The sequence below is a fragment of the Hyla sarda genome, unplaced genomic scaffold (genome assembly GCF_029499605.1).
Source record: "Hyla sarda isolate aHylSar1 unplaced genomic scaffold, aHylSar1.hap1 scaffold_806, whole genome shotgun sequence".
Taxonomy (NCBI): Eukaryota; Metazoa; Chordata; class Amphibia; order Anura; family Hylidae; genus Hyla; species Hyla sarda.
Window position 1 is genome coordinate 44,798 of NW_026610832.1, and position 27,698 is coordinate 72,495.

The window sequence follows — 27,698 nt, forward strand, 5'->3', positions numbered from 1 at the left end:
AGATCTCAAAGTCTGTGCACAGAATTTAGCAAGGGCCTCGCACCTTCTGATGCATCAGGTAGGTGCACAATAGCATAGCCTAACCCTCTGTACTTTGGTCTATATTGATGCGGGACATAGACAGCCAGCTGATGACCAATCCATTAGTGCAATGGATGGCTGGAAGCATTTGTCTTTGCCTTTGCAATACCACAGAAGCAATGCATGGTCAATGTACAGCAATGACACTGTCACGATTCCGGCTGGCAGGTAGTGGATCCTCTGTGTCAGCGAGGGATAGGCGGGGACCGTGCTAGTGGACCGGTTCTAAGAGGCTACTGGTTTTCACCAGAGCCCGCCGCAAAGCGGGATGGTCTTGCTGCGGCAGTAGCAACCAGGTCGTATCCACTAGCAACGGCTCTACCTCGCTGACTGCTGAGAAGGCGTGGGACAGAAGGACTAGGCAGAGGCAAGGTCAGACGTAGCAGAAGGTCGGGGGCAGGCGGCAAGGTTCGTAGTCAGGATGGGTAGCAGAAGTTCAGGACACAGGCTTTGGACACACTAAACGCTTTCACTGGCACAAGGCAACAAGATCCGGCAAGGGAGTGCAGGGGAAGAGGATAGATATAGTCAGGGACCAGGTGGAAGCCAATTAAGCTAATTGGGCCAGGCACCAATCATTGGTGCACTGGCCCTTTAAATCTCAGAGAGCTGGCGCGCGCGCGCCCTAGAGAGCGGAGCCGCGCGCGCCAGCACATGACAGCAGGGGACCGGGACGGGTAAGTGACCTGGGATGCGATTCGCGAGCGGGCGCGTCCCGCTGTGCGAATCGCATCCCCAACGGCCATGACAGTGCGGCGCTCCCGGTCAGCGGGACTGACCGGGGCGCTGCAGGGAGAAAGACGCCGTGAGCGCTCCGGGGAGGAGCGGGGACCCGGAGCGCTAGGCGTAACAGTACCCCCCCCCTTAGGTCTCCCCTTCTCTTTGCCCGGTAACTGCCTCCCCTGGGATGAGGACACCTGGAAAGAATGGAGGGTTTCCTCAACGGCAGGCAGTACAGCAGGAGTGGGAATGGGGAGGGAGGGCAGAGGGCGAGGCCTGGCATGGGGCAGTGTGACACCAGGACGGGGGCCATGGGGTGGCACAGAGGCTTGCCTGATGGGACTGGGAGGGGGGGAGGGGCATTTCCTGTGGCAGGCAGAGTCCTTAATGACCTTAGGGGGACCGGATACAGGAGGAACCACAGGGTCACGGCAGGGAGTACTGGGAACCGGTTTTAGACAGTTCTTGGAACAAGAGGACCCCCAACTCCTGATCTCCCCAGTGGACCAATCCAGGGTAGGGGAATGAAGTTGAAGCCAGGGAAGTCCAAGGAGAATTTCCGAGGTGCAATTGGGGAGGACCAAAAGTTCAATCCTCTCATGATGAGATCCGATGCTCATAAGAAGGGGCTCCGTGCGGAAACGTATGGTGCAATCCAACTTGGCTCCGTTGACCGCGGAAACGTGGAGTGGCTTGACAAGACGGGTCACCGGAATGCGGAATTTATTCACTAGGGACTCCCGAATAAAATTTCCAGAAGCTCCAGAGTCCAGGCAGGCCACGGCTGAGAGAGAAGAGCTGGCTGAAGCAGAAATCCGAACAGGCACCGTGAGACGTGGAGAAGCCGACTTAGCATCAAGAGACGCCACACCCACGAGAGCTGGGTGCGGGCGTGCGTTTCCCAGACGTGGAGGACGGATTGGGCAATCCACCAAAAAATGTTCAGTACTGGCACAGTACAGGCAAAGATTCTCTTCCTTACGGCGATTCCTCTCTTCCAGGGTCAGGCGAGACCGATCCACTTGCATGGCCTCCTCGGCGGGAGGCCTAGGCGCAGATTGCAGTGGAGACTGTGGGAGAGGTGTCCAGAGATCAAAGTCTTTTTCCTGGCGGAGCTCTTGATGCCTCTCAGAAAAACGCATGTCAATGCGAGTGGCTAGATGAATAAGTTCATGAAGATTAGCAGGCATTTCTCGTGCGGCCAGAACATCTTTAATGTTGCTGGATAGGCCTTTTTTGAAGGTCGCGCAGAGGGCCTCATTGTTCCAGGATAATTCTGAAGCAAGAGTACGGAATTGTACGGCATACTCGCCAACGGAAGAATTACCCTGGACCAGGTTCAACAGGGCAGTCTCAGCAGAAGAGGCTCGGGCAGGTTCCTCAAAGACACTTCGGATTTCCGAGAAGAAGGAGTGTACGGAGGCAGTGACGGGGTCATTGCGGTCCCAGAGCGGTGTGGCCCAAGACAGGGCTTTTCCAGACAGAAGGCTGACTACGAAAGCCACCTTAGACCTTTCAGTGGGAAACAGGTCCGACATCATCTCCAGGTGCAATGAACATTGCGAAAGAAAGCCACGGCAAAACTTAGAGTCCCCATTAAATTTGTCCGGCAAGGACAGGCGGAGGCTAGGAGTGGCCACTCGCTGCGGAGGAGGTGCAGGAGCTGGCGAAGGAGATGATTGCTGAAGAAGTTGCGAATGTTGGTGCACAATGGTGGACACTTCCGACAGCTGGTGGGTTAGATGGGCGATCTGTCGGGCGATATCAGAGACAACTGGCAGGGGAACCTCAGCGGGATCCATGGCCGGATCTACTGTCACGATTCCGGCTGGCAGGTAGTGGATCCTCTGTGTCAGCGAGGGATAGGCGGGGACCGTGCTAGTGGACCGGTTCTAAGAGGCTACTGGTTTTCACCAGAGCCCGCCGCAAAGCGGGATGGTCTTGCTGCGGCAGTAGCAACCAGGTCGTATCCACTAGCAACGGCTCTACCTCGCTGACTGCTGAGAAGGCGTGGGACAGAAGGACTAGGCAGAGGCAAGGTCAGACGTAGCAGAAGGTCGGGGGCAGGCGGCAAGGTTCGTAGTCAGGATGGGTAGCAGAAGTTCAGGACACAGGCTTTGGACACACTAAACGCTTTCACTGGCACAAGGCAACAAGATCCGGCAAGGGAGTGCAGGGGAAGAGGATAGATATAGTCAGGGACCAGGTGGAAGCCAATTAAGCTAATTGGGCCAGGCACCAATCATTGGTGCACTGGCCCTTTAAATCTCAGAGAGCTGGCGCGCGCGCGCCCTAGAGAGCGGAGCCGCGCGCGCCAGCACATGACAGCAGGGGACCGGGACGGGTAAGTGACCTGGGATGCGATTCGCGAGCGGGCGCGTCCCGCTGTGCGAATCGCATCCCCAACGGCCATGACAGTGCGGCGCTCCCGGTCAGCGGGACTGACCGGGGCGCTGCAGGGAGAAAGACGCCGTGAGCGCTCCGGGGAGGAGCGGGGACCCGGAGCGCTAGGCGTAACAGACACACCTGTGTGAACAGCCAGGAGACCCCCCCCATGTTATGTTACATAGTTACATAGTTAGTACGGTCGAAAAAAGACATATGTCCATCAAGTTCAACCAGGGAATTAAGGGGTAGGGGTGTGGCGCGATATTGGGGAAGGGATGAGATTTTATATTTCTTCATAAGCATTAATCTTATTTTGTCAATTAGGAACATTCAGCACCCACCCGCTATCAAGGCAGCTGCCTATCATGTCATGCCCTACCTGCACAGGTGTGCTGGCTACTCAAATGATCCAATTAAGGAGGCCATTTAGTCAGCAGCAGCAGAAGTCCTGTGCCTGGACGCTCCAACAGGGGCCAGACACAAGCAGAAGCAGAAGCAGCAGAAGCAGCAGCAGCACCACCTTTTGTTTTTTGGCTGCAGCAGCAGCAAGGCCCACAGGGCTGGCTAGCTGGCTAGCCAGCAAGCAGGTAGCAATGAAAGTAGGAATCTTTCTTTTTAACCCTGTAAGGGGGTGGTGCACTGTACCCGAAGATACTGCCATATCGGGTCAATGCATAGGGCGACGGAAGCAAGCTTCGAAATCGGCCCCCGTTCTCAAAAATCCATTTAATATATGGTCCCCAGATAGGGGACGTATCAGATATTAAACTGATAAGAACAGATACTACACTTGATCTTAGCCAAAAGGCCGAGAAGCGATAACTGTGAAAGGGGCGGGCCCAACAAGGTCCCCTTCATGGGCACTATCACTGCTTGCTGTCAGGGAGGCTGCCAGACAATTTTCCATGCACACTCTGGGCTGGGGGGCAGTCAACCACCAGTACACACAGCAGAACCTAAACCCATACCATTATTGCTAAGCAGCAAGACAGGGGCCCATTGCACTCCCACGGGGCCTTTTTAAATGCAATCCATAACCCGGATTTGCCAGGAACCCTTCTTACTCCTCCTACTTGCATGTGACACTGGGCTTAGGATCTGCATAGGAAACACACACACAAGCACACACCTACCTTTGTTGCCTGCAGATGCCTCCTTGGCTGTCCCCAAACGGTATCAAACCAACACCCACGGGAAGCTGTAAGCATAGAGGACATGCCTGCACCCCATTGGACTTACCTGTGTGGGTTAAATCCGGGTTATTTGACAACCTATGGCGGTGATGGTTCTGCTCAGGCAGAGCAGTGCTGATGCTCCTCATAAAGCTGTCGCTGCTGTGAAGGTTCTAGGTGACATCACAAATCCCTATGGTTACATACACAACAAAGCTGGGTTGTTGTTGTTTACACTCTGCAAGGCCTGTGGAAGTGAGTGACATCATAGCACTGTAGTTCTGAGGGTTCAAGATGGATGCAACAATCTCCTGTTGCTTCTATGAAGGCCGTAATAGACGACATCACCAAACAGCTCCATAGTCACATACACAGCAAAGGAGAGATGTTGTTTACACCTAGTGATGTCAGTGGTATTGAGTGACATCACAGCACAGTGCTAAGGCTCCTGGGCCTGGACACAGCAGCGGCTGCAATATCTCAACGGAGAATACGTTTATATCTATGTGTGTGTGTGCGCATATATATATATATATATATATATATATATATATATATATATTTCTCCGCCGAAATCACTTTTAAACCCATTTCCACCTTTTTTTCCCTTCTCTTCCTCTTACTTTTTTTTCACGTTTTTTTACGTTTTTCTCCTTTTCGCCTCTTTTCTGGGCGTATTATTCTTCTTTTTCTTCTTTTTTTTCGTCTAATGCATACCCCATCAGTGCAGCAATGCTTATTCAATACCGCCAGCAGATGGAGACACTGGGGGATAATTTTCTAAGGATTTATACTGATTTTTCCTGTCTGAATTTGTCGCACAGAAAGTTGCAGGCCAAATATGTGTGACATTTCTGCGACTTTAGCTTCTAGAGCATTTTTACAACATTATACATAGGTGCTGAATACATAAAAAGCGACTGTTCAGCGACAGACAAGTCGCATCGGCTGAAAGTAGGCCAGAATGTCAGTCCATGTTGGAGCAGGTTTAGATACAGTCTAAAGCATAGATCTCAAAGTCTGTGCACAGAATTTAGCAAGGGCCTCGCACCTTCTGATGCATCAGGTAGGTGCACAATAGCATAACCTAACCCTCTGTACTTTGGTCTATATTGATGCGGGACATAGACAGCCAGCTGATGACCAATCCATTAGTGCAATGGATGGCTGGAAGCATTTGTCTTTGCCTTTGCAATACCACAGAAGCAATGCATGGTCAATGTACAGCAATGACACACCTGTGTGAACAGCCAGGAGACCCCCCCCCATGTTATGTTACATAGTTACATAGTTAGTACGGTCGAAAAAAGACATATGTCCATCAAGTTCAACCAGGGAATTAAGGGGTAGGGGTGTGGCGCGATATTGGGGAAGGGATGAGATTTTATATTTCTTCATAAGCATTAATCTTATTTTGTCAATTAGGAACATTCAGCACCCACCCGCTATCAAGGCAGCTGCCTATCATGTCATGCCCTACCTGCACAGGTGTGCTGGCTACTCAAATGATCCAATTAAGGAGGCCATTTAGTCAGCAGCAGCAGAAGTCCTGTGCCTGGACGCTCCAACAGGGGCCAGACACAAGCAGAAGCAGAAGCAGCAGAAGCAGCAGCAGCACCACCTTTTGTTTTTTGGCTGCAGCAGCAGCAAGGCCCACAGGGCTGGCTAGCTGGCTAGCCAGCAAGCAGGTAGCAATGAAAGTAGGAATCTTTCTTTTTAACCCTGTAAGGGGGTGGTGCACTGTACCCGAAGATACTGCCATATCGGGTCAATGCATAGGGCGACGGAAGCAAGCTTCGAACTCGGCCCCCGTTCTCAAAAATCCATTTAATATATGGTCCCCAGATAGGGGACGTATCAGATATTAAACTGATAAGAACAGATACTACACTTGATCTTAGCCAAAAGGCCGAGAAGCGATAACCGTGAAAGGGGCGGGCCCAACAAGGTCCCCTTCATGGGCACTATCACTGCTTGCTGTCAGGGAGGCTGCCAGACAATTTTCCATGCACACTCTGGGCTGGGGGGCAGTCAACCACCAGTACACACAGCAGAACCTAAACCCATACCATTATTGCTAAGCAGCAAGACAGGGGCCCATTGCACTCCCACGGGGCCTTTTTAAATGCAATCCATAACCCGGATTTGCCAGGAACCCTTCTTACTCCTCCTACTTGCATGTGACACTGGGCTTAGGATCTGCATAGGAAACACACACACAAGCACACACCTACCTTTGTTGCCTGCAGATGCCTCCTTGGCTGTCCCCAAACGGTATCAAACCAACACCCACGGGAAGCTGTAAGCATAGAGGACATGCCTGCACCCCATTGGACTTACCTGTGTGGGTTAAATCCGGGTTATTTGACAACCTATGGCGGTGATGGTTCTGCTCAGGCAGAGCAGTGCTGATGCTCCTCATAAAGCTGTCGCTGCTGTGAAGGTTCTAGGTGACATCACAAATCCCTATGGTTACATACACAACAAAGCTGGGTTGTTGTTGTTTACACTCTGCAAGGCCTGTGGAAGTGAGTGACATCATAGCACTGTAGTTCTGAGGGTTCAAGATGGATGCAACAATCTCCTGTTGCTTCTATGAAGGCCGTAATAGACGACATCACCAAACAGCTCCATAGTCACATACACAGCAAAGGAGAGATGTTGTTTACACCTAGTGATGTCAGTGGTATTGAGTGACATCACAGCACAGTGCTAAGGCTCCTGGGCCTGGACACAGCAGCGGCTGCAATATCTCAACGGAGAATACGTTTATATCTATGTGTGTGTGTGCGCATATATATATATATATATATATATATATATATATATATATATATTTCTCCGCCGAAATCACTTTTAAACCCATTTCCACCTTTTTTTCCCTTCTCTTCCTCTTACTTTTTTTTCACGTTTTTTTACGTTTTTCTCCTTTTCGCCTCTTTTCTGGGCGTATTATTCTTCTTTTTCTTCTTTTTTTTCGTCTAATGCATACCCCATCAGTGCAGCAATGCTTATTCAATACCGCCAGCAGATGGAGACACTGGGGGATAATTTTCTAAGGATTTATACTGATTTTTCCTGTCTGAATTTGTCGCACAGAAAGTTGCAGGCCAAATATGTGTGACATTTCTGCGACTTTAGCTTCTAGAGCATTTTTACAACATTATACATAGGTGCTGAATACATAAAAAGCGACTGTTCAGCGACAGACAAGTCGCATCGGCTGAAAGTAGGCCAGAATGTCAGTCCATGTTGGAGCAGGTTTAGATACAGTCTAAAGCATAGATCTCAAAGTCTGTGCACAGAATTTAGCAAGGGCCTCGCACCTTCTGATGCATCAGGTAGGTGCACAATAGCATAGCCTAACCCTCTGTACTTTGGTCTATATTGATGCGGGACATAGACAGCCAGCTGATGACCAATCCATTAGTGCAATGGATGGCTGGAAGCATTTGTTTTTGCCTTTGCAATACCACAGAAGCAATGCATGGTCAATGTACAGCAATGACACACCTGTGTGAACAGCCAGGAGACCCCCCCCATGTTATGTTACATAGTTACATAGTTAGTACGGTCGAAAAAAGACATATGTCCATCAAGTTCAACCAGGGAATTAAGGGGTAGGGGTGTGGCGCGATATTGGGGAAGGGATGAGATTTTATATTTCTTCATAAGCATTAATCTTATTTTGTCAATTAGGAACATTCAGCACCCACCCGCTATCAAGGCAGCTGCCTATCATGTCATGCCCTACCTGCACAGGTGTGCTGGCTACTCAAATGATCCAATTAAGGAGGCCATTTAGTCAGCAGCAGCAGAAGTCCTGTGCCTGGACGCTCCAACAGGGGCCAGACACAAGCAGAAGCAGAAGCAGCAGAAGCAGCAGCAGCACCACCTTTTGTTTTTTGGCTGCAGCAGCAGCAAGGCCCACAGGGCTGGCTAGCTGGCTAGCCAGCAAGCAGGTAGCAATGAAAGTAGGAATCTTTCTTTTTAACCCTGTAAGGGGGTGGTGCACTGTACCCGAAGATACTGCCATATCGGGTCAATGCATAGGGCGACGGAAGCAAGCTTCGAAATCGGCCCCCGTTCTCAAAAATCCATTTAATATATGGTCCCCAGATAGGGGACGTATCAGATATTAAACTGATAAGAACAGATACTACACTTGATCTTAGCCAAAAGGCCGAGAAGCGATAACCGTGAAAGGGGCGGGCCCAACAAGGTCCCCTTCATGGGCACTATCACTGCTTGCTGTCAGGGAGGCTGCCAGACAATTTTCCATGCACACTCTGGGCTGGGGGGCAGTCAACCACCAGTACACACAGCAGAACCTAAACCCATACCATTATTGCTAAGCAGCAAGACAGGGGCCCATTGCACTCCCACGGGGCCTTTTTAAATGCAATCCATAACCCGGATTTGCCAGGAACCCTTCTTACTCCTCCTACTTGCATGTGACACTGGGCTTAGGATCTGCATAGGAAACACACACATAAGCACACACCTACCTTTGTTGCCTGCAGATGCCTCCTTGGCTGTCCCCAAACGGTATCAAACCAACACCCACGGGAAGCTGTAAGCATAGAGGACATGCCTGCACCCCATTGGACTTACCTGTGTGGGTTAAATCCGGGTTATTTGACAACCTATGGCGGTGATGGTTCTGCTCAGGCAGAGCAGTGCTGATGCTCCTCATAAAGCTGTCGCTGCTGTGAAGGTTCTAGGTGACATCACAAATCCCTATGGTTACATACACAACAAAGCTGGGTTGTTGTTGTTTACACTCTGCAAGGCCTGTGGAAGTGAGTGACATCATAGCACTGTAGTTCTGAGGGTTCAAGATGGATGCAACAATCTCCTGTTGCTTCTATGAAGGCCGTAATAGACGACATCACCAAACAGCTCCATAGTCACATACACAGCAAAGGAGAGATGTTGTTTACACCTAGTGATGTCAGTGGTATTGAGTGACATCACAGCACAGTGCTAAGGCTCCTGGGCCTGGACACAGCAGCGGCTGCAATATCTCAACGGAGAATACGTTTATATCTATGTGTGTGTGTGCGCATATATATATATATATATATATATATATATATATATATATTTCTCCGCCGAAATCACTTTTAAACCCATTTCCACCTTTTTTTCCCTTCTCTTCCTCTTACTTTTTTTTCACGTTTTTTTACGTTTTTCTCCTTTTCGCCTCTTTTCTGGGCGTATTATTCTTCTTTTTCTTCTTTTTTTTCGTCTAATGCATACCCCATCAGTGCAGCAATGCTTATTCAATACCGCCAGCAGATGGAGACACTGGGGGATAATTTTCTAAGGATTTATACTGATTTTTCCTGTCTGAATTTGTCGCACAGAAAGTTGCAGGCCAAATATGTGTGACATTTCTGCGACTTTAGCTTCTAGAGCATTTTTACAACATTATACATAGGTGCTGAATACATAAAAAGCGACTGTTCAGCGACAGACAAGTCGCATCGGCTGAAAGTAGGCCAGAATGTCAGTCCATGTTGGAGCAGGTTTAGATACAGTCTAAAGCATAGATCTCAAAGTCTGTGCACAGAATTTAGCAAGGGCCTCGCACCTTCTGATGCATCAGGTAGGTGCACAATAGCATAGCCTAACCCTCTGTACTTTGGTCTATATTGATGCGGGACATAGACAGCCAGCTGATGACCAATCCATTAGTGCAATGGATGGCTGGAAGCATTTGTCTTTGCCTTTGCAATACCACAGAAGCAATGCATGGTCAATGTACAGCAATGACACACCTGTGTGAACAGCCAGGAGACCCCCCCCCCCCCCCATGTTATGTTACATAGTTACATAGTTAGTACGGTCGAAAAAAGACATATGTCCATCAAGTTCAACCAGGGAATTAAGGGGTAGGGGTGTGGCGCGATATTGGGGAAGGGATGAGATTTTATATTTCTTCATAAGCATTAATCTTATTTTGTCAATTAGGAACATTCAGCACCCACCCGCTATCAAGGCAGCTGCCTATCATGTCATGCCCTACCTGCACAGGTGTGCTGGCTACTCAAATGATCCAATTAAGGAGGCCATTTAGTCAGCAGCAGCAGAAGTCCTGTGCCTGGACGCTCCAACAGGGGCCAGACACAAGCAGAAGCAGAAGCAGCAGAAGCAGCAGCAGCACCACCTTTTGTTTTTTGGCTGCAGCAGCAGCAAGGCCCACAGGGCTGGCTAGCTGGCTAGCCAGCAAGCAGGTAGCAATGAAAGTAGGAATCTTTCTTTTTAACCCTGTAAGGGGGTGGTGCACTGTACCCGAAGATACTGCCATATCGGGTCAATGCATAGGGCGACGGAAGCAAGCTTCGAAATCGGCCCCCGTTCTCAAAAATCCATTTAATATATGGTCCCCAGATAGGGGACGTATCAGATATTAAACTGATAAGAACAGATACTACACTTGATCTTAGCCAAAAGGCCGAGAAGCGATAACCGTGAAAGGGGCGGGCCCAACAAGGTCCCCTTCATGGGCACTATCACTGCTTGCTGTCAGGGAGGCTGCCAGACAATTTTCCATGCACACTCTGGGCTGGGGGGCAGTCAACCACCAGTACACACAGCAGAACCTAAACCCATACCATTATTGCTAAGCAGCAAGACAGGGGCCCATTGCACTCCCACGGGGCCTTTTTAAATGCAATCCATAACCCGGATTTGCCAGGAACCCTTCTTACTCCTCCTACTTGCATGTGACACTGGGCTTAGGATCTGCATAGGAAACACACACACAAGCACACACCTACCTTTGTTGCCTGCAGATGCCTCCTTGGCTGTCCCCAAACGGTATCAAACCAACACCCACGGGAAGCTGTAAGCATAGAGGACATGCCTGCACCCCATTGGACTTACCTGTGTGGGTTAAATCCGGGTTATTTGACAACCTATGGCGGTGATGGTTCTGCTCAGGCAGAGCAGTGCTGATGCTCCTCATAAAGCTGTCGCTGCTGTGAAGGTTCTAGGTGACATCACAAATCCCTATGGTTACATACACAACAAAGCTGGGTTGTTGTTGTTTACACTCTGCAAGGCCTGTGGAAGTGAGTGACATCATAGCACTGTAGTTCTGAGGGTTCAAGATGGATGCAACAATCTCCTGTTGCTTCTATGAAGGCCGTAATAGACGACATCACCAAACAGCTCCATAGTCACATACACAGCAAAGGAGAGATGTTGTTTACACCTAGTGATGTCAGTGGTATTGAGTGACATCACAGCACAGTGCTAAGGCTCCTGGGCCTGGACACAGCAGCGGCTGCAATATCTCAACGGAGAATACGTTTATATCTATGTGTGTGTGTGCGCATATATATATATATATATATATATATATATATATATATATATATTTCTCCGCCGAAATCACTTTTAAACCCATTTCCACCTTTTTTTCCCTTCTCTTCCTCTTACTTTTTTTTCACGTTTTTTTACGTTTTTCTCCTTTTCGCCTCTTTTCTGGGCGTATTATTCTTCTTTTTCTTCTTTTTTTTCGTCTAATGCATACCCCATCAGTGCAGCAATGCTTATTCAATACCGCCAGCAGATGGAGACACTGGGGGATAATTTTCTAAGGATTTATACTGATTTTTCCTGTCTGAATTTGTCGCACAGAAAGTTGCAGGCCAAATATGTGTGACATTTCTGCGACTTTAGCTTCTAGAGCATTTTTACAACATTATACATAGGTGCTGAATACATAAAAAGCGACTGTTCAGCGACAGACAAGTCGCATCGGCTGAAAGTAGGCCAGAATGTCAGTCCATGTTGGAGCAGGTTTAGATACAGTCTAAAGCATAGATCTCAAAGTCTGTGCACAGAATTTAGCAAGGGCCTCGCACCTTCTGATGCATCAGGTAGGTGCACAATAGCATAGCCTAACCCTCTGTACTTTGGTCTATATTGATGCGGGACATAGACAGCCAGCTGATGACCAATCCATTAGTGCAATGGATGGCTGGAAGCATTTGTCTTTGCCTTTGCAATACCACAGAAGCAATGCATGGTCAATGTACAGCAATGACACACCTGTGTGAACAGCCAGGAGACCCCCCCCATGTTATGTTACATAGTTACATAGTTAGTACGGTCGAAAAAAGACATATGTCCATCAAGTTCAACCAGGGAATTAAGGGGTAGGGGTGTGGCGCGATATTGGGGAAGGGATGAGATTTTATATTTCTTCATAAGCATTAATCTTATTTTGTCAATTAGGAACATTCAGCACCCACCCGCTATCAAGGCAGCTGCCTATCATGTCATGCCCTACCTGCACAGGTGTGCTGGCTACTCAAATGATCCAATTAAGGAGGCCATTTAGTCAGCAGCAGCAGAAGTCCTGTGCCTGGACGCTCCAACAGGGGCCAGACACAAGCAGAAGCAGAAGCAGCAGAAGCAGCAGCAGCACCACCTTTTGTTTTTTGGCTGCAGCAGCAGCAAGGCCCACAGGGCTGGCTAGCTGGCTAGCCAGCAAGCAGGTAGCAATGAAAGTAGGAATCTTTCTTTTTAACCCTGTAAGGGGGTGGTGCACTGTACCCGAAGATACTGCCATATCGGGTCAATGCATAGGGCGACGGAAGCAAGCTTCGAAATCGGCCCCCGTTCTCAAAAATCCATTTAATATATGGTCCCCAGATAGGGGACGTATCAGATATTAAACTGATAAGAACAGATACTACACTTGATCTTAGCCAAAAGGCCGAGAAGCGATAACCGTGAAAGGGGCGGGCCCAACAAGGTCCCCTTCATGGGCACTATCACTGCTTGCTGTCAGGGAGGCTGCCAGACAATTTTCCATGCACACTCTGGGCTGGGGGGCAGTCAACCACCAGTACACACAGCAGAACCTAAACCCATACCATTATTGCTAAGCAGCAAGACAGGGGCCCATTGCACTCCCACGGGGCCTTTTTAAATGCAATCCATAACCCGGATTTGCCAGGAACCCTTCTTACTCCTCCTACTTGCATGTGACACTGGGCTTAGGATCTGCATAGGAAACACACACACAAGCACACACCTACCTTTGTTGCCTGCAGATGCCTCCTTGGCTGTCCCCAAACGGTATCAAACCAACACCCACGGGAAGCTGTAAGCATAGAGGACATGCCTGCACCCCATTGGACTTACCTGTGTGGGTTAAATCCGGGTTATTTGACAACCTATGGCGGTGATGGTTCTGCTCAGGCAGAGCAGTGCTGATGCTCCTCATAAAGCTGTCGCTGCTGTGAAGGTTCTAGGTGACATCACAAATCCCTATGGTTACATACACAACAAAGCTGGGTTGTTGTTGTTTACACTCTGCAAGGCCTGTGGAAGTGAGTGACATCATAGCACTGTAGTTCTGAGGGTTCAAGATGGATGCAACAATCTCCTGTTGCTTCTATGAAGGCCGTAATAGACGACATCACCAAACAGCTCCATAGTCACATACACAGCAAAGGAGAGATGTTGTTTACACCTAGTGATGTCAGTGGTATTGAGTGACATCACAGCACAGTGCTAAGGCTCCTGGGCCTGGACACAGCAGCGGCTGCAATATCTCAACGGAGAATACGTTTATATCTATGTGTGTGTGTGCGCATATATATATATATATATATATATATATATATATATATATATATATTTCTCCGCCGAAATCACTTTTAAACCCATTTCCACCTTTTTTTCCCTTCTCTTCCTCTTACTTTTTTTTCACGTTTTTTTACGTTTTTCTCCTTTTCGCCTCTTTTCTGGGCGTATTATTCTTCTTTTTCTTCTTTTTTTTCGTCTAATGCATACCCCATCAGTGCAGCAATGCTTATTCAATACCGCCAGCAGATGGAGACACTGGGGGATAATTTTCTAAGGATTTATACTGATTTTTCCTGTCTGAATTTGTCGCACAGAAAGTTGCAGGCCAAATATGTGTGACATTTCTGCGACTTTAGCTTCTAGAGCATTTTTACAACATTATACATAGGTGCTGAATACATAAAAAGCGACTGTTCAGCGACAGACAAGTCGCATCGGCTGAAAGTAGGCCAGAATGTCAGTCCATGTTGGAGCAGGTTTAGATACAGTCTAAAGCATAGATCTCAAAGTCTGTGCACAGAATTTAGCAAGGGCCTCGCACCTTCTGATGCATCAGGTAGGTGCACAATAGCATAGCCTAACCCTCTGTACTTTGGTCTATATTGATGCGGGACATAGACAGCCAGCTGATGACCAATCCATTAGTGCAATGGATGGCTGGAAGCATTTGTCTTTGCCTTTGCAATACCACAGAAGCAATGCATGGTCAATGTACAGCAATGACACACCTGTGTGAACAGCCAGGAGACCCCCCCCATGTTATGTTACATAGTTACATAGTTAGTACGGTCGAAAAAAGACATATGTCCATCAAGTTCAACCAGGGAATTAAGGGGTAGGGGTGTGGCGCGATATTGGGGAAGGGATGAGATTTTATATTTCTTCATAAGCATTAATCTTATTTTGTCAATTAGGAACATTCAGCACCCACCCGCTATCAAGGCAGCTGCCTATCATGTCATGCCCAAACTGCACAGGTGTGCTGGCTACTCAAATGATCCAATTAAGGAGGCCATTTAGTCAGCAGCAGCAGAAGTCCTGTGCCTGGACGCTCCAACAGGGGCCAGACACAAGCAGAAGCAGAAGCAGCAGAAGCAGCAGCAGCACCACCTTTTGTTTTTTGGCTGCAGCAGCAGCAAGGCCCACAGGGCTGGCTAGCTGGCTAGCCAGCAAGCAGGTAGCAATGAAAGTAGGAATCTTTCTTTTTAACCCTGTAAGGGGGTGGTGCACTGTACCCGAAGATACTGCCATATCGGGTCAATGCATAGGGCGACGGAAGCAAGCTTCGAAATCGGCCCCCGTTCTCAAAAATCCATTTAATATATGGTCCCCAGATAGGGGACGTATCAGATATTAAACTGATAAGAACAGATACTACACTTGATCTTAGCCAAAAGGCCGAGAAGCGATAACCGTGAAAGGGGCGGGCCCAACAAGGTCCCCTTCATGGGCACTATCACTGCTTGCTGTCAGGGAGGCTGCCAGACAATTTTCCATGCACACTCTGGGCTGGGGGGCAGTCAACCACCAGTACACACAGCAGAACCTAAACCCATACCATTATTGCTAAGCAGCAAGACAGGGGCCCATTGCACTCCCACGGGGCCTTTTTAAATGCAATCCATAACCCGGATTTGCCAGGAACCCTTCTTACTCCTCCTACTTGCATGTGACACTGGGCTTAGGATCTGCATAGGAAACACACACACAAGCACACACCTACCTTTGTTGCCTGCAGATGCCTCCTTGGCTGTCCCCAAACGGTATCAAACCAACACCCACGGGAAGCTGTAAGCATAGAGGACATGCCTGCACCCCATTGGACTTACCTGTGTGGGTTAAATCCGGGTTATTTGACAACCTATGGCGGTGATGGTTCTGCTCAGGCAGAGCAGTGCTGATGCTCCTCATAAAGCTGTCGCTGCTGTGAAGGTTCTAGGTGACATCACAAATCCCTATGGTTACATACACAACAAAGCTGGGTTGTTGTTGTTTACACTCTGCAAGGCCTGTGGAAGTGAGTGACATCATAGCACTGTAGTTCTGAGGGTTCAAGATGGATGCAACAATCTCCTGTTGCTTCTATGAAGGCCGTAATAGACGACATCACCAAACAGCTCCATAGTCACATACACAGCAAAGGAGAGATGTTGTTTACACCTAGTGATGTCAGTGGTATTGAGTGACATCACAGCACAGTGCTAAGGCTCCTGGGCCTGGACACAGCAGCGGCTGCAATATCTCAACGGAGAATACGTTTATATCTATGTGTGTGTGTGCGCATATATATATATATATATATATATATATATATATATATATATATATTTCTCCGCCGAAATCACTTTTAAACCCATTTCCACCTTTTTTTCCCTTCTCTTCCTCTTACTTTTTTTTCACGTTTTTTTACGTTTTTCTCCTTTTCGCCTCTTTTCTGGGCGTATTATTCTTCTTTTTCTTCTTTTTTTTCGTCTAATGCATACCCCATCAGTGCAGCAATGCTTATTCAATACCGCCAGCAGATGGAGACACTGGGGGATAATTTTCTAAGGATTTATACTGATTTTTCCTGTCTGAATTTGTCGCACAGAAAGTTGCAGGCCAAATATGTGTGACATTTCTGCGACTTTAGCTTCTAGAGCATTTTTACAACATTATACATAGGTGCTGAATACATAAAAAGCGACTGTTCAGCGACAGACAAGTCGCATCGGCTGAAAGTAGGCCAGAATGTCAGTCCATGTTGGAGCAGGTTTAGATACAGTCTAAAGCATAGATCTCAAAGTCTGTGCACAGAATTTAGCAAGGGCCTCGCACCTTCTGATGCATCAGGTAGGTGCACAATAGCATAGCCTAACCCTCTGTACTTTGGTCTATATTGATGCGGGACATAGACAGCCAGCTGATGACCAATCCATTAGTGCAATGGATGGCTGGAAGCATTTGTCTTTGCCTTTGCAATACCACAGAAGCAATGCATGGTCAATGTACAGCAATGACACACCTGTGTGAACAGCCAGGAGACCCCCCCCCCCCCCCCATGTTATGTTACATAGTTACATAGTTAGTACGGTCGAAAAAAGACATATGTCCATCAAGTTCAACCAGGGAATTAAGGGGTAGGGGTGTGGCGCGATATTGGGGAAGGGATGAGATTTTATATTTCTTCATAAGCATTAATCTTATTTTGTCAATTAGGAACATTCAGCACCCACCCGCTATCAAGGCAGCTGCCTATCATGTCATGCCCTACCTGCACAGGTGTGCTGGCTACTCAAATGATCCAATTAAGGAGGCCATTTAGTCAGCAGCAGCAGAAGTCCTGTGCCTGGACGCTCCAACAGGGGCCAGACACAAGCAGAAGCAGAAGCAGCAGAAGCAGCAGCAGCACCACCTTTTGTTTTTTGGCTGCAGCAGCAGCAAGGCCCACAGGGCTGGCTAGCTGGCTAGCCAGCAAGCAGGTAGCAATGAAAGTAGGAATCTTTCTTTTTAACCCTGTAAGGGGGTGGTGCACTGTACCCGAAGATACTGCCATATCGGGTCAATGCATAGGGCGACGGAAGCAAGCTTCGAAATCGGCCCCCGTTCTCAAAAATCCATTTAATATATGGTCCCCAGATAGGGGACGTATCAGATATTAAACTGATAAGAACAGATACTACACTTGATCTTAGCCAAAAGGCCGAGAAGCGATAACCGTGAAAGGGGCGGGCCCAACAAGGTCCCCTTCATGGGCACTATCACTGCTTGCTGTCAGGGAGGCTGCCAGACAATTTTCCATGCACACTCTGGGCTGGGGGGCAGTCAACCACCAGTACACACAGCAGAACCTAAACCCATACCATTATTGCTAAGCAGCAAGACAGGGGCCCATTGCACTCCCACGGGGCCTTTTTAAATGCAATCCATAACCCGGATTTGCCAGGAACCCTTCTTACTCCTCCTACTTGCATGTGACACTGGGCTTAGGATCTGCATAGGAAACACACACACAAGCACACACCTACCTTTGTTGCCTGCAGATGCCTCCTTGGCTGTCCCCAAACGGTATCAAACCAACACCCACGGGAAGCTGTAAGCATAGAGGACATGCCTGCACCCCATTGGACTTACCTGTGTGGGTTAAATCCGGGTTATTTGACAACCTATGGCGGTGATGGTTCTGCTCAGGCAGAGCAGTGCTGATGCTCCTCATAAAGCTGTCGCTGCTGTGAAGGTTCTAGGTGACATCACAAATCCCTATGGTTACATACACAACAAAGCTGGGTTGTTGTTGTTTACACTCTGCAAGGCCTGTGGAAGTGAGTGACATCATAGCACTGTAGTTCTGAGGGTTCAAGATGGATGCAACAATCTCCTGTTGCTTCTATGAAGGCCGTAATAGACGACATCACCAAACAGCTCCATAGTCACATACACAGCAAAGGAGAGATGTTGTTTACACCTAGTGATGTCAGTGGTATTGAGTGACATCACAGCACAGTGCTAAGGCTCCTGGGCCTGGACACAGCAGCGGCTGCAATATCTCAACGGAGAATACGTTTATATCTATGTGTGTGTGTGCGCATATATATATATATATATATATATATATATATATATATATATATATATATATTTCTCCGCCGAAATCACTTTTAAACCCATTTCCACCTTTTTTTCCCTTCTCTTCCTCTTACTTTTTTTTCACGTTTTTTTACGTTTTTCTCCTTTTCGCCTCTTTTCTGGGCGTATTATTCTTCTTTTTCTTCTTTTTTTTCGTCTAATGCATACCCCATCAGTGCAGCAATGCTTATTCAATACCGCCAGCAGATGGAGACACTGGGGGATAATTTTCTAAGGATTTATACTGATTTTTCCTGTCTGAATTTGTCGCACAGAAAGTTGCAGGCCAAATATGTGTGACATTTCTGCGACTTTAGCTTCTAGAGCATTTTTACAACATTATACATAGGTGCTGAATACATAAAAAGCGACTGTTCAGCGACAGACAAGTCGCATCGGCTGAAAGTAGGCCAGAATGTCAGTCCATGTTGGAGCAGGTTTAGATACAGTCTAAAGCATAGATCTCAAAGTCTGTGCACAGAATTTAGCAAGGGCCTCGCACCTTCTGATGCATCAGGTAGGTGCACAATAGCATAGCCTAACCCTCTGTACTTTGGTCTATATTGATGCGGGACATAGACAGCCAGCTGATGACCAATCCATTAGTGCAATGGATGGCTGGAAGCATTTGTCTTTGCCTTTGCAATACCACAGAAGCAATGCATGGTCAATGTACAGCAATGACACACCTGTGTGAACAGCCAGGAGACCCCCCCCATGTTATGTTACATAGTTACATAGTTAGTACGGTCGAAAAAAGACATATGTCCATCAAGTTCAACCAGGGAATTAAGGGGTAGGGGTGTGGCGCGATATTGGGGAAGGGATGAGATTTTATATTTCTTCATAAGCATTAATCTTATTTTGTCAATTAGGAACATTCAGCACCCACCCGCTATCAAGGCAGCTGCCTATCATGTCATGCCCTACCTGCACAGGTGTGCTGGCTACTCAAATGATCCAATTAAGGAGGCCATTTAGTCAGCAGCAGCAGAAGTCCTGTGCCTGGACGCTCCAACAGGGGCCAGACACAAGCAGAAGCAGAAGCAGCAGAAGCAGCAGCAGCACCACCTTTTGTTTTTTGGCTGCAGCAGCAGCAAGGCCCACAGGGCTGGCTAGCTGGCTAGCCAGCAAGCAGGTAGCAATGAAAGTAGGAATCTTTCTTTTTAACCCTGTAAGGGGGTGGTGCACTGTACCCGAAGATACTGCCATATCGGGTCAATGCATAGGGCGACGGAAGCAAGCTTCGAAATCGGCCCCCGTTCTCAAAAATCCATTTAATATATGGTCCCCAGATAGGGGACGTATCAGATATTAAACTGATAAGAACAGATACTACACTTGATCTTAGCCAAAAGGCCGAGAAGCGATAACCGTGAAAGGGGCGGGCCCAACAAGGTCCCCTTCATGGGCACTATCACTGCTTGCTGTCAGGGAGGCTGCCAGACAATTTTCCATGCACACTCTGGGCTGGGGGGCAGTCAACCACCAGTACACACAGCAGAACCTAAACCCATACCATTATTGCTAAGCAGCAAGACAGGGGCCCATTGCACTCCCACGGGGCCTTTTTAAATGCAATCCATAACCCGGATTTGCCAGGAACCCTTCTTACTCCTCCTACTTGCATGTGACACTGGGCTTAGGATCTGCATAGGAAACACACACACAAGCACACACCTACCTTTGTTGCCTGCAGATGCCTCCTTGGCTGTCCCCAAACGGTATCAAACCAACACCCACGGGAAGCTGTAAGCATAGAGGACATGCCTGCACCCCATTGGACTTACCTGTGTGGGTTAAATCCGGGTTATTTGACAACCTATGGCGGTGATGGTTCTGCTCAGGCAGAGCAGTGCTGATGCTCCTCATAAAGCTGTCGCTGCTGTGAAGGTTCTAGGTGACATCACAAATCCCTATGGTTACATACACAACAAAGCTGGGTTGTTGTTGTTTACACTCTGCAAGGCCTGTGGAAGTGAGTGACATCATAGCACTGTAGTTCTGAGGGTTCAAGATGGATGCAACAATCTCCTGTTGCTTCTATGAAGGCCGTAATAGACGACATCACCAAACAGCTCCATAGTCACATACACAGCAAAGGAGAGATGTTGTTTACACCTAGTGATGTCAGTGGTATTGAGTGACATCACAGCACAGTGCTAAGGCTCCTGGGCCTGGACACAGCAGCGGCTGCAATATCTCAACGGAGAATACGTTTATATCTATGTGTGTGTGTGCGCATATATATATATATATATATATATATATATATATATATATATTTCTCCGCCGAAATCACTTTTAAACCCATTTCCACCTTTTTTTCCCTTCTCTTCCTCTTACTTTTTTTTCACGTTTTTTTACGTTTTTCTCCTTTTCGCCTCTTTTCTGGGCGTATTATTCTTCTTTTTCTTCTTTTTTTTCGTCTAATGCATACCCCATCAGTGCAGCAATGCTTATTCAATACCGCCAGCAGATGGAGACACTGGGGGATAATTTTCTAAGGATTTATACTGATTTTTCCTGTCTGAATTTGTCGCACAGAAAGTTGCAGGCCAAATATGTGTGACATTTCTGCGACTTTAGCTTCTAGAGCATTTTTACAACATTATACATAGGTGCTGAATACATAAAAAGCGACTGTTCAGCGACAGACAAGTCGCATCGGCTGAAAGTAGGCCAGAATGTCAGTCCATGTTGGAGCAGGTTTAGATACAGTCTAAAGCATAGATCTCAAAGTCTGTGCACAGAATTTAGCAAGGGCCTCGCACCTTCTGATGCATCAGGTAGGTGCACAATAGCATAGCCTAACCCTCTGTACTTTGGTCTATATTGATGCGGGACATAGACAGCCAGCTGATGACCAATCCATTAGTGCAATGGATGGCTGGAAGCATTTGTCTTTGCCTTTGCAATACCACAGAAGCAATGCATGGTCAATGTACAGCAATGACACACCTGTGTGAACAGCCAGGAGACCCCCCCCATGTTATGTTACATAGTTACATAGTTAGTACGGTCGAAAAAAGACATATGTCCATCAAGTTCAACCAGGGAATTAAGGGGTAGGGGTGTGGCGCGATATTGGGGAAGGGATGAGATTTTATATTTCTTCATAAGCATTAATCTTATTTTGTCAATTAGGAACATTCAGCACCCACCCGCTATCAAGGCAGCTGCCTATCATGTCATGCCCAAACTGCACAGGTGTGCTGGCTACTCAAATGATCCAATTAAGGAGGCCATTTAGTCAGCAGCAGCAGAAGTCCTGTGCCTGGACGCTCCAACAGGGGCCAGACACAAGCAGAAGCAGAAGCAGCAGAAGCAGCAGCAGCACCACCTTTTGTTTTTTGGCTGCAGCAGCAGCAAGGCCCACAGGGCTGGCTAGCTGGCTAGCCAGCAAGCAGGTAGCAATGAAAGTAGGAATCTTTCTTTTTAACCCTGTAAGGGGGTGGTGCACTGTACCCGAAGATACTGCCATATCGGGTCAATGCATAGGGCGACGGAAGCAAGCTTCGAAATCGGCCCCCGTTCTCAAAAATCCATTTAATATATGGTCCCCAGATAGGGGACGTATCAGATATTAAACTGATAAGAACAGATACTACACTTGATCTTAGCCAAAAGGCCGAGAAGCGATAACCGTGAAAGGGGCGGGCCCAACAAGGTCCCCTTCATGGGCACTATCACTGCTTGCTGTCAGGGAGGCTGCCAGACAATTTTCCATGCACACTCTGGGCTGGGGGGCAGTCAACCACCAGTACACACAGCAGAACCTAAACCCATACCATTATTGCTAAGCAGCAAGACAGGGGCCCATTGCACTCCCACGGGGCCTTTTTAAATGCAATCCATAACCCGGATTTGCCAGGAACCCTTCTTACTCCTCCTACTTGCATGTGACACTGGGCTTAGGATCTGCATAGGAAACACACACACAAGCACACACCTACCTTTGTTGCCTGCAGATGCCTCCTTGGCTGTCCCCAAACGGTATCAAACCAACACCCACGGGAAGCTGTAAGCATAGAGGACATGCCTGCACCCCATTGGACTTACCTGTGTGGGTTAAATCCGGGTTATTTGACAACCTATGGCGGTGATGGTTCTGCTCAGGCAGAGCAGTGCTGATGCTCCTCATAAAGCTGTCGCTGCTGTGAAGGTTCTAGGTGACATCACAAATCCCTATGGTTACATACACAACAAAGCTGGGTTGTTGTTGTTTACACTCTGCAAGGCCTGTGGAAGTGAGTGACATCATAGCACTGTAGTTCTGAGGGTTCAAGATGGATGCAACAATCTCCTGTTGCTTCTATGAAGGCCGTAATAGACGACATCACCAAACAGCTCCATAGTCACATACACAGCAAAGGAGAGATGTTGTTTACACCTAGTGATGTCAGTGGTATTGAGTGACATCACAGCACAGTGCTAAGGCTCCTGGGCCTGGACACAGCAGCGGCTGCAATATCTCAACGGAGAATACGTTTATATCTATGTGTGTGTGTGCGCATATATATATATATATATATATATATATATATATATATTTCTCCGCCGAAATCACTTTTAAACCCATTTCCACCTTTTTTTCCCTTCTCTTCCTCTTACTTTTTTTTCACGTTTTTTTACGTTTTTCTCCTTTTCGCCTCTTTTCTGGGCGTATTATTCTTCTTTTTCTTCTTTTTTTTCGTCTAATGCATACCCCATCAGTGCAGCAATGCTTATTCAATACCGCCAGCAGATGGAGACACTGGGGGATAATTTTCTAAGGATTTATACTGATTTTTCCTGTCTGAATTTGTCGCACAGAAAGTTGCAGGCCAAATATGTGTGACATTTCTGCGACTTTAGCTTCTAGAGCATTTTTACAACATTATACATAGGTGCTGAATACATAAAAAGCGACTGTTCAGCGACAGACAAGTCGCATCGGCTGAAAGTAGGCCAGAATGTCAGTCCATGTTGGAGCAGGTTTAGATACAGTCTAAAGCATAGATCTCAAAGTCTGTGCACAGAATTTAGCAAGGGCCTCGCACCTTCTGATGCATCAGGTAGGTGCACAATAGCATAGCCTAACCCTCTGTACTTTGGTCTATATTGATGCGGGACATAGACAGCCAGCTGATGACCAATCCATTAGTGCAATGGATGGCTGGAAGCATTTGTCTTTGCCTTTGCAATACCACAGAAGCAATGCATGGTCAATGTACAGCAATGACACACCTGTGTGAACAGCCAGGAGACCCCCCCCATGTTATGTTACATAGTTACATAGTTAGTACGGTCGAAAAAAGACATATGTCCATCAAGTTCAACCAGGGAATTAAGGGGTAGGGGTGTGGCGCGATATTGGGGAAGGGATGAGATTTTATATTTCTTCATAAGCATTAATCTTATTTTGTCAATTAGGAACATTCAGCACCCACCCGCTATCAAGGCAGCTGCCTATCATGTCATGCCCTACCTGCACAGGTGTGCTGGCTACTCAAATGATCCAATTAAGGAGGCCATTTAGTCAGCAGCAGCAGAAGTCCTGTGCCTGGACGCTCCAACAGGGGCCAGACACAAGCAGAAGCAGAAGCAGCAGAAGCAGCAGCAGCACCACCTTTTGTTTTTTGGCTGCAGCAGCAGCAAGGCCCACAGGGCTGGCTAGCTGGCTAGCCAGCAAGCAGGTAGCAATGAAAGTAGGAATCTTTCTTTTTAACCCTGTAAGGGGGTGGTGCACTGTACCCGAAGATACTGCCATATCGGGTCAATGCATAGGGCGACGGAAGCAAGCTTCGAAATCGGCCCCCGTTCTCAAAAATCCATTTAATATATGGTCCCCAGATAGGGGACGTATCAGATATTAAACTGATAAGAACAGATACTACACTTGATCTTAGCCAAAAGGCCGAGAAGCGATAACCGTGAAAGGGGCGGGCCCAACAAGGTCCCCTTCATGGGCACTATCACTGCTTGCTGTCAGGGAGGCTGCCAGACAATTTTCCATGCACACTCTGGGCTGGGGGGCAGTCAACCACCAGTACACACAGCAGAACCTAAACCCATACCATTATTGCTAAGCAGCAAGACAGGGGCCCATTGCACTCCCACGGGGCCTTTTTAAATGCAATCCATAACCCGGATTTGCCAGGAACCCTTCTTACTCCTCCTACTTGCATGTGACACTGGGCTTAGGATCTGCATAGGAAACACACACACAAGCACACACCTACCTTTGTTGCCTGCAGATGCCTCCTTGGCTGTCCCCAAACGGTATCAAACCAACACCCACGGGAAGCTGTAAGCATAGAGGACTAGAGGACATGCCTGCACCCCATTGGACTTACCTGTGTGGGTTAAATCCGGGTTATTTGACAACCTATGGCGGTGATGGTTCTGCTCAGGCAGAGCAGTGCTGATGCTCCTCATAAAGCTGTCGCTGCTGTGAAGGTTCTAGGTGACATCACAAATCCCTATGGTTACATACACAACAAAGCTGGGTTGTTGTTGTTTACACTCTGCAAGGCCTGTGGAAGTGAGTGACATCATAGCACTGTAGTTCTGAGGGTTCAAGATGGATGCAACAATCTCCTGTTGCTTCTATGAAGGCCGTAATAGACGACATCACCAAACAGCTCCATAGTCACATACACAGCAAAGGAGAGATGTTGTTTACACCTAGTGATGTCAGTGGTATTGAGTGACATCACAGCACAGTGCTAAGGCTCCTGGGCCTGGACACAGCAGCGGCTGCAATATCTCAACGGAGAATACGTTTATATCTATGTGTGTGTGTGCGCATATATATATATATATATATATATATATATATATATATATATATTTCTCCGCCGAAATCACTTTTAAACCCATTTCCACCTTTTTTTCCCTTCTCTTCCTCTTACTTTTTTTTCACGTTTTTTTACGTTTTTCTCCTTTTCGCCTCTTTTCTGGGCGTATTATTCTTCTTTTTCTTCTTTTTTTTCGTCTAATGCATACCCCATCAGTGCAGCAATGCTTATTCAATACCGCCAGCAGATGGAGACACTGGGGGATAATTTTCTAAGGATTTATACTGATTTTTCCTGTCTGAATTTGTCGCACAGAAAGTTGCAGGCCAAATATGTGTGACATTTCTGCGACTTTAGCTTCTAGAGCATTTTTACAACATTATACATAGGTGCTGAATACATAAAAAGCGACTGTTCAGCGACAGACAAGTCGCATCGGCTGAAAGTAGGCCAGAATGTCAGTCCATGTTGGAGCAGGTTTAGATACAGTCTAAAGCATAGATCTCAAAGTCTGTGCACAGAATTTAGCAAGGGCCTCGCACCTTCTGATGCATCAGGTAGGTGCACAATAGCATAGCCTAACCCTCTGTACTTTGGTCTATATTGATGCGGGACATAGACAGCCAGCTGATGACCAATCCATTAGTGCAATGGATGGCTGGAAGCATTTGTCTTTGCCTTTGCAATACCACAGAAGCAATGCATGGTCAATGTACAGCAATGACACACCTGTGTGAACAGCCAGGAGACCCCCCCCATGTTATGTTACATAGTTACATAGTTAGTACGGTCGAAAAAAGACATATGTCCATCAAGTTCAACCAGGGAATTAAGGGGTAGGGGTGTGGCGCGATATTGGGGAAGGGATGAGATTTTATATTTCTTCATAAGCATTAATCTTATTTTGTCAATTAGGAACATTCAGCACCCACCCGCTATCAAGGCAGCTGCCTATCATGTCATGCCCTACCTGCACAGGTGTGCTGGCTACTCAAATGATCCAATTAAGGAGGCCATTTAGTCAGCAGCAGCAGAAGTCCTGTGCCTGGACGCTCCAACAGGGGCCAGACACAAGCAGAAGCAGAAGCAGCAGAAGCAGCAGCAGCACCACCTTTTGTTTTTTGGCTGCAGCAGCAGCAAGGCCCACAGGGCTGGCTAGCTGGCTAGCCAGCAAGCAGGTAGCAATGAAAGTAGGAATCTTTCTTTTTAACCCTGTAAGGGGGTGGTGCACTGTACCCGAAGATACTGCCATATCGGGTCAATGCATAGGGCGACGGAAGCAAGCTTCGAAATCGGCCCCCGTTCTCAAAAATCCATTTAATATATGGTCCCCAGATAGGGGACGTATCAGATATTAAACTGATAAGAACAGATTTTTTTTTTTTTTTTTTTTTTTATCTAAAGCCGAGGAACGTGCTTTCGATTCACCCAAAGTGCAAGAAAAAGTGCAAACGTGTTACACTAAAAAAAACGTGCACAAAGGATGCGGTCTATCGCAAGCCCTTCTCCGATAGGAGAGAGGCCCCCCAACAAACCTTACCCTTCGCCTCCGGACCAAAAGGTACCTGCGAGGTTCCAGGTTCGATGTCCCTTTTCGCCAAAGCTACTAGGGGACCACAAATGCTCCCGGCATCCCCCTTGGCGTTGGCCAAGGTATCTGCCCGCAGAGCCGATTACGGTAGGTACCCTGCCAAAGCAGGGGTACCCGGGGTGTTTGCAGGGAGGTGCGGAACCTAATGGCCACACACACCTCCCCTAGACCGCCAGGAGGGACACCCAGAAGGGCTACCGCATCCTGACAAATCCTGTGAACACACAACACGCAAAAAGTGACACAGTGAGACAAAAAAATAAATAAATAAGTGAATGTGTGCAGATATACTGCCCGGACATCCGGCCGGATCTATAAAAATTTCTCTGATCCTAGCCAGAAGGCCGGGAATCAAGAGGTGAGTGCCACAAGGTGAAGAGATTATGGTGCCCGTGCTTCAACTCAGTGAGCCTATTCTCCCAGTGAGTTTCGGCACCTCGGGGTCACCACTCCCCGAGGCACAAAAGTACCTCGGCTCTAGACCCTCTCAGCCTCATGGCGAGACCCGGAGGGAACAGGTCACATCGGGGCAGCCGTCGAGCTGATTCCTCAGAACCAGCCCCGGAAAGCCCTGGTACACCTGCATCCTCCATGCAGCACCCATCCCCACCAGCATGAAAACTGATAAGAACAGATACTACACTTGATCTTAGCCAAAAGGCCGAGAAGCGATAACCGTGAAAGGGGCGGGCCCAACAAGGTCCCCTTCATGGGCACTATCACTGCTTGCTGTCAGGGAGGCTGCCA

At 47.7% G+C, this 27,698-nt stretch overlaps 11 non-coding genes and 1 pseudogene across 11 annotated transcripts; all 12 read right to left on the reverse strand.

Annotated features, from left to right (window-relative positions):
* Nucleotides 1-3,818: 3,818 nt before the first annotated feature.
* On the reverse strand, nucleotides 3,819-4,009 carry LOC130347008 (U2 spliceosomal RNA). Its single transcript, XR_008885027.1, has one exon. It is a non-coding gene; the product is annotated as a U2 spliceosomal RNA (small nuclear RNA).
* Nucleotides 4,010-6,091: 2,082 nt separating this feature from the next.
* Nucleotides 6,092-6,282, reverse strand: LOC130346981 (U2 spliceosomal RNA). The gene has a single exon (XR_008885005.1). It is a non-coding gene; the product is annotated as a U2 spliceosomal RNA (small nuclear RNA).
* Nucleotides 6,283-8,365: 2,083 nt separating this feature from the next.
* LOC130347009 (U2 spliceosomal RNA) lies at nucleotides 8,366-8,556 on the reverse strand. Its single transcript, XR_008885028.1, has one exon. It is a non-coding gene; the product is annotated as a U2 spliceosomal RNA (small nuclear RNA).
* A 2,086-nt stretch (nucleotides 8,557-10,642) lies between these two features.
* LOC130347010 (U2 spliceosomal RNA) lies at nucleotides 10,643-10,833 on the reverse strand. Its single transcript, XR_008885029.1, has one exon. It is a non-coding gene; the product is annotated as a U2 spliceosomal RNA (small nuclear RNA).
* A 2,083-nt stretch (nucleotides 10,834-12,916) lies between these two features.
* On the reverse strand, nucleotides 12,917-13,107 carry LOC130347011 (U2 spliceosomal RNA). Its single transcript, XR_008885030.1, has one exon. It is a non-coding gene; the product is annotated as a U2 spliceosomal RNA (small nuclear RNA).
* Nucleotides 13,108-15,192: 2,085 nt separating this feature from the next.
* On the reverse strand, nucleotides 15,193-15,383 carry LOC130347012 (U2 spliceosomal RNA). Its single transcript, XR_008885031.1, has one exon. It is a non-coding gene; the product is annotated as a U2 spliceosomal RNA (small nuclear RNA).
* Nucleotides 15,384-17,476: 2,093 nt separating this feature from the next.
* Nucleotides 17,477-17,667, reverse strand: LOC130347014 (U2 spliceosomal RNA). Its single transcript, XR_008885033.1, has one exon. It is a non-coding gene; the product is annotated as a U2 spliceosomal RNA (small nuclear RNA).
* A 2,091-nt stretch (nucleotides 17,668-19,758) lies between these two features.
* LOC130347015 (U2 spliceosomal RNA) lies at nucleotides 19,759-19,949 on the reverse strand. Its single transcript, XR_008885034.1, has one exon. It is a non-coding gene; the product is annotated as a U2 spliceosomal RNA (small nuclear RNA).
* Nucleotides 19,950-22,030: 2,081 nt separating this feature from the next.
* Nucleotides 22,031-22,221, reverse strand: LOC130347016 (U2 spliceosomal RNA). The gene has a single exon (XR_008885035.1). It is a non-coding gene; the product is annotated as a U2 spliceosomal RNA (small nuclear RNA).
* A 2,077-nt stretch (nucleotides 22,222-24,298) lies between these two features.
* On the reverse strand, nucleotides 24,299-24,489 carry LOC130347017 (U2 spliceosomal RNA). The gene has a single exon (XR_008885036.1). It is a non-coding gene; the product is annotated as a U2 spliceosomal RNA (small nuclear RNA).
* Nucleotides 24,490-26,580: 2,091 nt separating this feature from the next.
* On the reverse strand, nucleotides 26,581-26,769 carry LOC130346987 (U2 spliceosomal RNA). Its single transcript, XR_008885009.1, has one exon. It is a non-coding gene; the product is annotated as a U2 spliceosomal RNA (small nuclear RNA).
* A 695-nt stretch (nucleotides 26,770-27,464) lies between these two features.
* On the reverse strand, nucleotides 27,465-27,624 carry LOC130346989 (U2 spliceosomal RNA; annotated as a pseudogene).
* Nucleotides 27,625-27,698: the final 74 nt, after the last annotated feature.